Raw genomic sequence first — 11,068 nt, 5'->3', positions numbered from 1 at the left:
CAAATCTATATATCAGTCAGTGATATGACTATATCATCTTTAATCGGTCTTCTAAGTTATTTTCAAATAGACATGGAAACATGTAATATTTAAAAACATGAAAATACGAGTTTACCTGAAGTATTTCAACACTAAAGAGTAATGCTGTTGACACTTGGTGCTGTCATATTCTATTCCTCACTCTGTCTAGTTTGGTGTCTTGTTGTATTACCTCATTGTTGAAACATATCCAACATAAAGTCTAAGTAGAAACAGTTTTAAACCTCGATGCACTGGCTGCAGGGAATGTGGAAGCTGATGACTAAAATTCCAAATCACTTTGGTATCCATTTCCTCACATCTAATAACCAGGTTCAGATCATGTGTAGTGCAGTGATTCCATTCCAAACTTCTGAGAAGTTACCTTTTTTGCCTTATTTTGAAGGATTTTGTTGATCCTATTATGTCTGCGTAAAACTACCTTACTTTTATTTCTTACAATGGACCCAGTAGAATACGGGCTGGGATGGTTGAGTTAAGGCTCCAAGAGAAAGGCACACAAAACCACTCGAAACTTTGGCCTCCATTCTGCTAATTGAACTGTAAATAGAGAGACTGCTATCTTAAATCCATGTGTGCAATTTCAAAGTGACTGTAGCTCTTTTGTTTGTCTTCAATGTGGTGATAATTGTTTACCTATATTTATTTATGAGGAACCTTAAAATACTGAATTTTGCACTGTTGCGAAATGGAGCAATACACTGTAAAATATGAAATAAAGTTGTTTTCAGATGTGATAAGAGTCCTGACAAGTTTGAACACACACACACAAGGTGCGACAGAAATTAGAAACATATCCTGCAACTTTAGAGCAGCATTTCTTTTCCCCTGAATATGCAAACACACTGTATTCATTATATGTCAGGTAATTTTAGAGAAGCTGCACAGTTCCATCCAAAACACACACACATCTATGGTTGTGGTGCTAACAGTGTTTGTCACTAGGCTCACTATACACTGTTGCCTAGTACCTCCCTAACGTACTCCCCTTTCATAGTGATCCGAGCAGACAGCTGAACACTCTCACTTTACCCTTCTTGACCTCAGTCTCATGGTATTCACACCTGTGGCTGCCTATGCTCACACTCCAACCTATAAAGTCCCATTCTCCAAAAACACACAAAAACAGGCCAAATATACACAATGCAAATTACCTATAGCTATGGAAGGAATTAAGAAGAACTTGTGAAGTATCAGGGTGAGAAAGACACTTCAGAATACATTATCTTATTGATAGATGATATAAAGTAGTTGTAATATTTTTTATTCAGAGCTCTAATTATTCATTTGTTCTGCTTTAAGAGATAATTTTATAAGACCATTAACAGATTTTTTTTTTTAAGCTTCAATGCTTTTCGAAAATATTTCACATGCATACCATGGAATTAAAAAGAGGAATTAAAAGCCTTTTTGAATCATGAAAAATTATACAAAAAGTAGTAGCTAACACATTTTTTAATACAATGAAAACAAAAATCTCAGGGACATGTTATAATAACTGCACACCAAGCATGAGTAATACTAAGGTTGTCAAATTTAAATCACGATTGATCTCAGAATCTCCTTGTGCAGCTGCATTTTGAATTATTTAGAGTATTTGTGATTTAAACTGTTTCTGTTTCATTTTGGATATTTGTACTGTCTTAAACAAAGGGTAAATGACTTATTGTTTCGATAAAAACCTGACATATTCTGGAAGAAAATTAGGACCTTAGGTAGAGCAAAGGTCATGACATAAACTTAACAATGAAAAAAGGAACTTAGTATGGATTGAAAAGGGAAATAAGGTAAGCCAAATCTTGTTCAAGAGGGGCAGTTGGACTTGGTTAAGGTTCTTGACAATGTTTTGCCTTTCCCCCAAAAGGCCTCTTCAGTTCTCAAAGAATTAAAGAAACAAAATGCCCTAAATAACCATTACCAAGTCCAGTTGCCCCTTTGGCTTAAGCTTTAGATAACCATGAATAAATGGGAATAAATGAGAACCCACACAGAAGACAAGGGAATGGTAACTTATGGGGCTTTTCCACTATGGCTTCTGGCCAAGCCGAGCCAAACCAAGCCATGCTGATTTGCATTTCCATCACCAGTTTGGCTGCGGTGAGCCGCACACAAATGGCCCTGCTCATGAGCAGACGGGGGAGAGAGAGAATGTAGAAAGAGCAGCTTGCAGCGCCGTCGGTCTACAGTTTAATTTTTGCTTTAATATGATGTAGTCATTCAGATCAGAGTAGAGAAATCAAGCTCAAAACACTGCATCATCAGCTCTAGACGCACCCTCAAACAGGTAGCTCAGTTGTGGTGGTAAAGCAAATCCCCTGCTGCGCTAGGCTGCCACGCCGAGTCAAGCCAAGCCGCGCAATGTCATAGAAAAGCACAATAAGTGAAATGTTTGATATGACAAGGTGCAGATTACGTTTTACTTTTATGAGCTGTCTGTGGGTGTGCTGTGGTGTACTTATTTAACTTCACTATGGCTGCAAGGAGACCTTGCAGTGGCTTAACCATGCATGCCGAAGGACAATAAAGCATGCAATTAATGCAATTAAAAATGAATATGGCAATTATAACTGTAATCACATAAGAATAGATGCACTAATGCTGACAGCCCTTGCAAATACTTAGGTCTTCATTTGCAAAGAAAATATTTGATACTTAACATTTATGAATGCCTTATTCATAAATAAAATATTTATATAGATCTTATTTTTGGCTTGATCTCCCATCTCTTGGGAACCAAAATGTGATCATTCTGTGACTAAAAGTCTTCAAAATATACATATTTACAAAAAAAGGTCCTTGTGCTTTTGGGACAATGAGTCATTAATCAAAGTTTTTCTTGTCTGCAGTGACACAGAGAAACACATCACAGCCTCTCTGTGTCTCTTTCTCAATTATGAGTCGTTCAGGCTCTTTTCTCCAGTTTCTAAGAGTTTGCACAGCCGCTGTACAACAAAGCATGACGTGACAACACAACAGCCTGCCACTGGTTGTCACAGCCCAGTCACAATGCATTATGGGATACAAACAGAAATTGTTACAGATAGCATCAGCCACTATCTGCAGGGACGATCAAAAAATTGATAATAGAATGAATAAGAAGACGTTCAATATCAGAGTTACCGGTGTGGATTTAATCTTTAAAGACCCCGAAAAGTGAGCCAAGTTCCAGGCTCCCTAGGAAACATTCTGTTAGAGCTATGATGGATAGAGTCGTTAGAACACCACAAAGGAGGGCTTCCAGAGGAAAAAAATGAGCAAGTGGCTACAATTTATGGTTCAAAAGTTACATAAATTTGAAAATGTGTCTCTTGTCCTATATCAGAACATTTTCCAATACAAAAAGTTAAAAATAGTTACTGAAATGTAAGTCTCATAACAATGCTAAACTTACCACATTCCTGAAATTTAAACTTCTTAACTGTCAATTCATAATCTGCTTTAAAGAAAAAAAATAATTGAATATAGCCTTGTCTTTAGCTTCCTGCAGAGTTTAGGGTTGCTGCAATGGCTCTTCTGATTATTTGTAGGTATGAACCCTACAGAGTGTGGTTTTCTGACTGAAAATTTCATCTCTGTTGGAGAATTGATTTAAAATACATGCAGGTATGTAATAGGGTTTAAAGGTGTGCAGGGACTGCTCTGTCAGATCGCTTTAGCGATGAGTCACCCTGACTTCTATGAAGAGGAGTTTACAACCTGCCTGGACGAGAGAAGCTGCTGCTCCTGATCCAGTAGGTGGTCAGTTCCTTCTTTCCATTCTTCCAGCATTCCTACCACTGGAGCCTCTCCGCTTTCCCCTGGTGTCAGCCTCTGCACAGTCCTTATCAGGCCGTGGAGATACAGTCATCCTCTCTAGAAGGACTTAAGTGTCAACTACTCCACTACACCTACTGTGCAAGGCTATACACTTTTTCATCTGCTACTTGAGATAAGACCAGGCATGGAAAATCTGTCAGCCCCATGAAAACTATTTATAAGTTTGAAGATCATCAGTGTGTTGATCGTAGAGGTAATGAGGACAGTGAATACTCATGCAAACTAAAAAACAGAAGATGAACCTTATAGCAGATCTCGAGTGGCTGCACAACCACAGAGACCACTAAAATTTCAATAGCACTGCAGCTGAAAAGGAATTACTGCAGATCACAATTTAACAGATAGCGGCATAACAGGTTTTAAATGAGGTTTAACAAATCTGACAAAACGGGTTTGAAAGTATAAAGGTAGTGTAAGGCAAGGCAAGGCAAGTTTATTTGTATAGCACATTTCAGCAACAAGGCAATTCAAAGTAAGGCAACGTCTAACATGTAAAAGATGTTAGTGAATCAGATAAATAGCTATGTATACAGAGATGAGTGCATCAAAGAGCTGACTGAAGATAAAAAGCTCTGACAGTTTTGGGTACAATGTTAGAGTCACCAGAGTTAAATGTGTCCATCTCTAGTAGTACTAACCACAAAGCACTAACTTCTTTAATTCAATTGAAAAATACAAAAAAACAGTCTTAAAATTGAGGCCTTAATTGACACTTCTGTCAACAGCAAAAGAAAGTTCCCAGTATTTAAATATGCTGGTTTTAACCAGTTACTGGAACTATTATTTTTTGTAGTCTTATTTCAAAGTGTGTCTGAGCGTATTGTATTGCAAAGAAAAACTTGTATAAAAAAGAATATTATTCTTCCAGCAGATGGTACTTGTCACCTAAATAACTGTGGTAGGTTTTTAATTTTGATGTTGAGCCAACTGAGCCCAAGACATTGGCTAATAACAACTCACAAGGCTCACTCTAGTTTACTCAGTTCTTTTTCCAGCTAACATGTCAATTCCAGTGAAATCCTGGCCCTGTCAAATACGTGTCACAAGACACTCCCTTTATTAGCGCTATTATTGACTTTGATGCCCTATTTTTAAACAAACGTGGCATCTATGAGTCATATGGATAACTGTTACGTAAACTGTTAACCCCACATTCTCATAACCTGTCTGAATGAATGTGGGGTTTTATTTTGTAGAGGTAGTTTCTCTTTCCTAGATATTGAGACAGTTTCTCCAGACACAGTACTTACTGGAAATCACTCTTTGTCCACATTTCCTTTTGACTGAAACTTTCCACTGTCTATGCCCTTCATAAGAGACCATCTGTTGATGAATTAAAAAGTAATTTAAGATTATCTCCAAGTTGCAAGTTTTGTCCAAAAATGTACTGAAAACAGCCTCTGCACAGATGACTGCTATTATTTTTTTGACACACTCCAAACAGGTTTTCATTGTCTCTAGCATAAAGACTTGCTAGGTTAATGTCTTGAATGACTTGCTACTTGCTGTAGAACCAGGGCTTTATTCCATTTTTTATCCTGCTCAAGCTCAGCACAAAGACCACTAAATTTTAACCAACTGTCTGGAATCCTTTGACGGAATACCAACGGGGTTCCACAGGGATCCATTCTAGGCCCTTTCTTATTTTCTATTGTTTGCTTTCACTGGGTCAAAAAGGCAAACAGACATCCATTACCACTGCCATATCAATGGCATTCTACTTTGTTCCCAATAAAATCCAGATACATTTACATCTTCAACATGATCCTGTCTTTCCCCCATCAAATGCTGGATGCTTAAAGCTTTCTTAATCTGATTTACTCCATGACAAAAACTGTAATAATTCCTTCCAACTCTGAAAATGATATTAACCACTTTTATGCCTGGTTTGGGCTCATTATCTCTCTATATCACAGAAACCTTTGAGTGATTTTTGACTCAGGGGTCTCATTTAGTGCTGAGAAGTTGTGTGGTCAGTTTAGACAATCTTCAATGTTCAATTCATTCAGTCTCTCTTTTTTTTTTTTTATCAAAAAGTGGCAGTAAAACTTTGTTCCCTCATGAATAAAGCTAAATAGACCATGGCTGTTCAGACCCCCAAGCTTTGAATTCCCTACTAAAGGAACTTAGGTTGCCTAAATCAGTCTCCTCTATGAAATAGCAATTAGAAAGTTTCTAATATCTTCAGCTCTTCCAGTAACTAGTTGTTTTTTACATATATTTTTGTTTCATTGTGTCATTTGAGCATCCTAAAAAATAGTCTTTTGTGTGCACTTTGTACACCTTGTTTTTCAATACGGCCATTATGATACCACAGATTTTTTCAAAGGTGTTAAATTACATTATATGACTTTTTCTACATTTTTAAACTTGAAACAGAAAAAGTGGTTTTATAATATTAGGTAACTTTATGTGTTACATCATCTGCACATTTGCTAAAAACAGAGATCTGCTAAATTTAATGTAGAAAAGAATTAACCTGACTTTGACTGATCTAACCTTCAAAGGAGGGCTGGGTCCAATTAAGATTCCTTTACTGTCGTGCTGTGTGAGAACTTTGGCACGTCAGATTCTCTGTTGGACACCTGATGTTGGGGGCCTCATATCCAGGCTCCGTTTTGGTGGCCTAAGGTGTGACTTTCGCACCGTTATTCTCACCCACTGAGTCTGGAAAAACACAAGCGGGTGACTTCTTGGGGAGAGCCAGAGTTCAACCCACCACACATTGTGAGAATGACATGTATTTAAGGATTCTTCTTCTGAACAGCTGTGGTACGACCAATACAAAAGCTAGCTGGTTTCAACTTTGAATAAAAACAATTAAACATGGTTTTGAAATTATAGATACATAAATGTAAATGATCTGATTCAGGCTGTGGCTCAAAAACACAATTTTTGCTAACACAATTTGTATCATTGAACTAAACTTAAAAAAAACAACAGTTATTTCTTATAAGGAAAATGTAGGATGTGGGCTATTGTTAGGAAACGGAACACTTGAAGAGCTGGGAAAATGCCCCTATTTCCACATGAAAGTTGTTGGCTAAGCACCCGGTATTCCCCCTTTCCATTGAGCAATGGGACACGAAACTGAAACAATGATATCCATGGTATGATTTTTTATGCTTTTAAGAAAAGTCTGTGGCTGCAATAGAGACTAGTAGATGATTCTTAAAATAAATAAATTCTTTCATTTTCTTAAATTTTGCCCAATTTTATTCCAAAAAAGTGTTATGAGCTGTTCTGAACAGTCTCTTCTTAGAAAGCTGAGCCAAAACGTATGTGAAAGAGAAGATACAATTACCTCTGACAGTGAGACAGCAGTAAAATCCTATGACTACTAAGAGGTAGTGATCATGTTGTACTTGGTGTACTTGATAGAGAACATCCAATCAACTTTACCATTCTGGCACACTTTGCTGTATGAACATAAAATGGCAAATGCAAAGCCTCTAAGGTTATGTTTTAAATGGTCAAGTGTAAGGAGGTATTTTGAAGCCAACAGGACTGCTATACTTATTACATGCCAGTACAATAAGTCTTTCATTATATGGTAAAAGGTTTACCCCGTTAATGTTGTCAGGGTAAGAAATCAGTTGTCTCTTTACTAAATGTAAGAATTTGTTACAATAAAAAATGATAATATTGACCAACATTGTCTTATCCAACCTAGAATGAAACATGAAGCAAAAATCCAGATAAAAAGATCACAGAAGGGCCCTGAACCCTATGCTGAAAGTTTGTTAAATGGATGTATCTTTATATGCTAATGTCATATTTTAAAATTAACCTGCTGTTATCCAAGACAGATTTTAGACTAGTGGCTCACCATTCAATTTTATCAATCAATCAATGTGTGAATTTAAATCTATGGTTGCTTGATTTTTGATTTGTTAAAGCTGCTAAAATAAAATGTTGACATGTTAGTAAAGGGTATTTATTTACAAAATCTATTCTATTAGCTTGTTCAACTCTTAGGGCAACACTAGAAACAATGCAATATAATTACATTTATATATACATTTTCAAAACATGTTATTATTTCCCAAAGCCTTAACAAGATCCCCAATTGCAAAAAAAAGCATGTCAAACCTAATGCTGAGGTTATTCTACGCTTTTTTTGTCTGTTATGTTGGTCACTGTGTAGGATTAGCTGATCACAGAGCGATAGATTCAGACTTTAGAGACTACACAGGGGGATGCAATCAGTTATTATGACCAGTGTGTCAATTTTGAAAGGAAGAGGGAAGGGCTAGATGACACCTTGAGAGAAGATTGCAAATAAATATACTATAGTTACTATACCATACCGTATTTGTTTGCCTAAACATTATGATTGATATGCTACCTTGATGCTAATACTAATGGCAGTTACTCACTGGCTTGCTGAGGTGTGTCTGCTATTGCTCGCAAACGTCCCTCTAAGGTAATTCATGAAGACAGGGATGTTGTAGTCAGAGCTTGAAAAAACTTCCTGTCTCATAGTTGCATCTCACAGCAACCCCTCTCACCATTCTTGATTCACTTTGCCATTTGGTTGGTTTACATTTGTGACTGCTGGGTGTGCGGAGTGCTCTGTGCTCTCATTGGTCTGCATCGGTGATGTCACAGAACAAATCATAGATGGCAGGACAAAAATCAATCATGCTAGAATTTCTGTCAGAAGGTTGTGAGGTGTCTCAGACGTTTCCTTGTTTGTCGTTCTCTATGACTTCACTATCATTACACAAGACAGAGCAATACATTTTAGGGCACTGTAGTTTACAGAACCCATTACAGCCAGATCAGGTTGTAATCATGCTGAAAACTTCTAATTTGGCTTGGGTTTAATTCTGTTAGCATAAAGCATAAAGTTTAAGGTATCATGTTGCCTAATTCTCTAATTCTAAATCATCATTTTGAATGTATTTAGAAAGGGTTGCACTTGCAGTCTCTTGTGCAATCAATGGAAAACTAACATGAGGAAGTTTCATTCTGCCTGATAACTGCTATATTCTTGATAAAGACGCAACGATGCACCTGAAACACAAACTGAAACTGGTCTGACGTCACAGTAAAAATCCCTGCTTGCTCTTTCCACTTGGATTTCTTCCTTTTAACTTGACTAACAGTGGGATAGAGAGGTGAGTCATCAAGCCGTCTGCATGTCTGTTCACGTTCATCTACCTGGTTTCCCACGATAATCCTTAAGGTAAGAGAGGAGATCTTTGTAAGATTTATTTTTTGGGCTTTTTTGAGGTTAGGACAGTGGATAAAGTCTGAAACTAGGGAGAGTAAGAGTGGAGAATGTCGTGCAGGAAAGGAGCCACAGGTAGGTTAGAATTGGGGCTGTCTGCTTTAAGAACAACAGCTTGTGTACATGGGGCATGCAGACTTAACCATTAGACTACAGGTACCCAAAAAAAGCGATTCTGATCATTTCTACCTTGTCTTTGGTGGAATAAAGAAATTTGGTCAATGGTTTTAGTAGAGCAGGTCTTAAAACAACAGCACACACAAGACTCAGAGCAAGTTTTATCTTTCTTTTTTTGTATCTTTCAACTGACCCATCAAAGTCCTCTAAGGGAAAAAATGTAATCAAGCACTTCACCCTGTAACCAAAATTATTATTATCTAAATAAAGTCTTACCTCTCTTACTTACCATATTGAGCCTTGAGCTTATAGCTCTTGTTTTAGTATTCATAATTTATTATTGGCTCGTAGCCTATCAAAACTGAGAATAAGAAAGTAGTTTAATATAAATTACCAAGGCCTTTAATCATCTTGGGCTACAAACAAATAAGAAAAGATCATTTACAAATAATGGATTTGTTTTTTCCTCATTGGAAGACAAATTCTGTTAAAAGGATATATTTCAAAAGTGAACGTGTGTTTTGGTGACCATGCCTTTAATTTAACATGTTAGCGGCATTAGGGGAAGATTTCATACATTTCTTACAATTTTAATTTTGTTTTATGTAGAATAAGCCCTTCTCAGAGTTCTCCCGTGAGTGAATCAATGTAAGATCAAATGTAGTTGATCAATTTTATCTTCATTATGATGTGATACAAACTTTCTCCATGGTCACATATAAGTTAATTATCATAGAGGTGGATTATATCAAGCACCAATGCAGTTTAATCACAATTTTTGTTGATTTAATTATCCTGGGCTCTGAGGCCTGTCAAACAAGGTTTCAGAGAACAACAAAAGAGGACCGAAGCAGCTGAAAGGGGACGACTCTACAGTTGGTTTTTAACAAGCTTATGACTGTTGCTGCCTCAGGTGCATCCGTTTGAATAATCTGGTTGAACAGGTTGCCATTACCCGACAAACGCTGTGCACGTTTTATCCTATGACAGCAGCTCGCCACAGACAGTGACCTAATTTCTGAGCAAACACTGGATGATCATGAGTGTTTGACTCTTCTGCATGATTGTTTGACCATGTCACTATCTGTTTAAGGAAAACAACTCTGAAATTACATGTTTTCTACGGTGAACTGTAATGGTTACCAATCGTAACTTAATTGTTGGTAGAAATGGTATAAGGAATGTTGTCTTCAATGGCTATTTGATCAAAATGAATGCTTTAGTACCTTTAAATGATCCCTTTAGAAGAGAAGCCAGTCAACGGGATTTGTTTTAAAACATTTTTGTTAAATATGTTTCTCTTGTATGCTGTCTGAAACCTTTAAAGGATGTACTTTTTACACGCAAACAAAATGTTTGCATACACCTCTTGCCCTATGAAAACTAGAGCCTTTGAATACATAGATTTCCTGTTTAAACAAGCATCCTCCTGAACACCTACTGACTGATAAATATACAAAAATTGACAAGCTAAGTAAATAATTACATTGAGTAAATCCAAGATTTTTTTGCATTCACATTACTTTATTTGACAGAGATGCTTCAATATAACAGATGTGTTGCAGAGAGTTTATAGCCAATGCTATGTTCTAAGTCTTTTTCCTGGTTAAGATTTTGAGTGAAAAGTGCATTAAATATACAACATTCAGTATTGTTATAACAGAATTCTTCCATAAATGATGATAAGAGGTGGAAAAAGGACACAACTATTTTACTCAGGTAAAAGTACAGTTACTCTGGTTAAAATTTACTCAAGTCAAAGTACTGGTTTATAAAGCTACTCAGGTATAATTTAAAAAGTATTTAATTTAAAGTTGACTTTAAGTACTGAGCGGCTATTGAGGAGTTGTACAGTAAATT

The sequence above is a fragment of the Cheilinus undulatus genome, linkage group 11 (genome assembly GCF_018320785.1).
Source record: "Cheilinus undulatus linkage group 11, ASM1832078v1, whole genome shotgun sequence".
Taxonomy (NCBI): Eukaryota; Metazoa; Chordata; class Actinopteri; order Labriformes; family Labridae; genus Cheilinus; species Cheilinus undulatus.
This window is presented reverse-complemented; position numbering follows the sequence as displayed.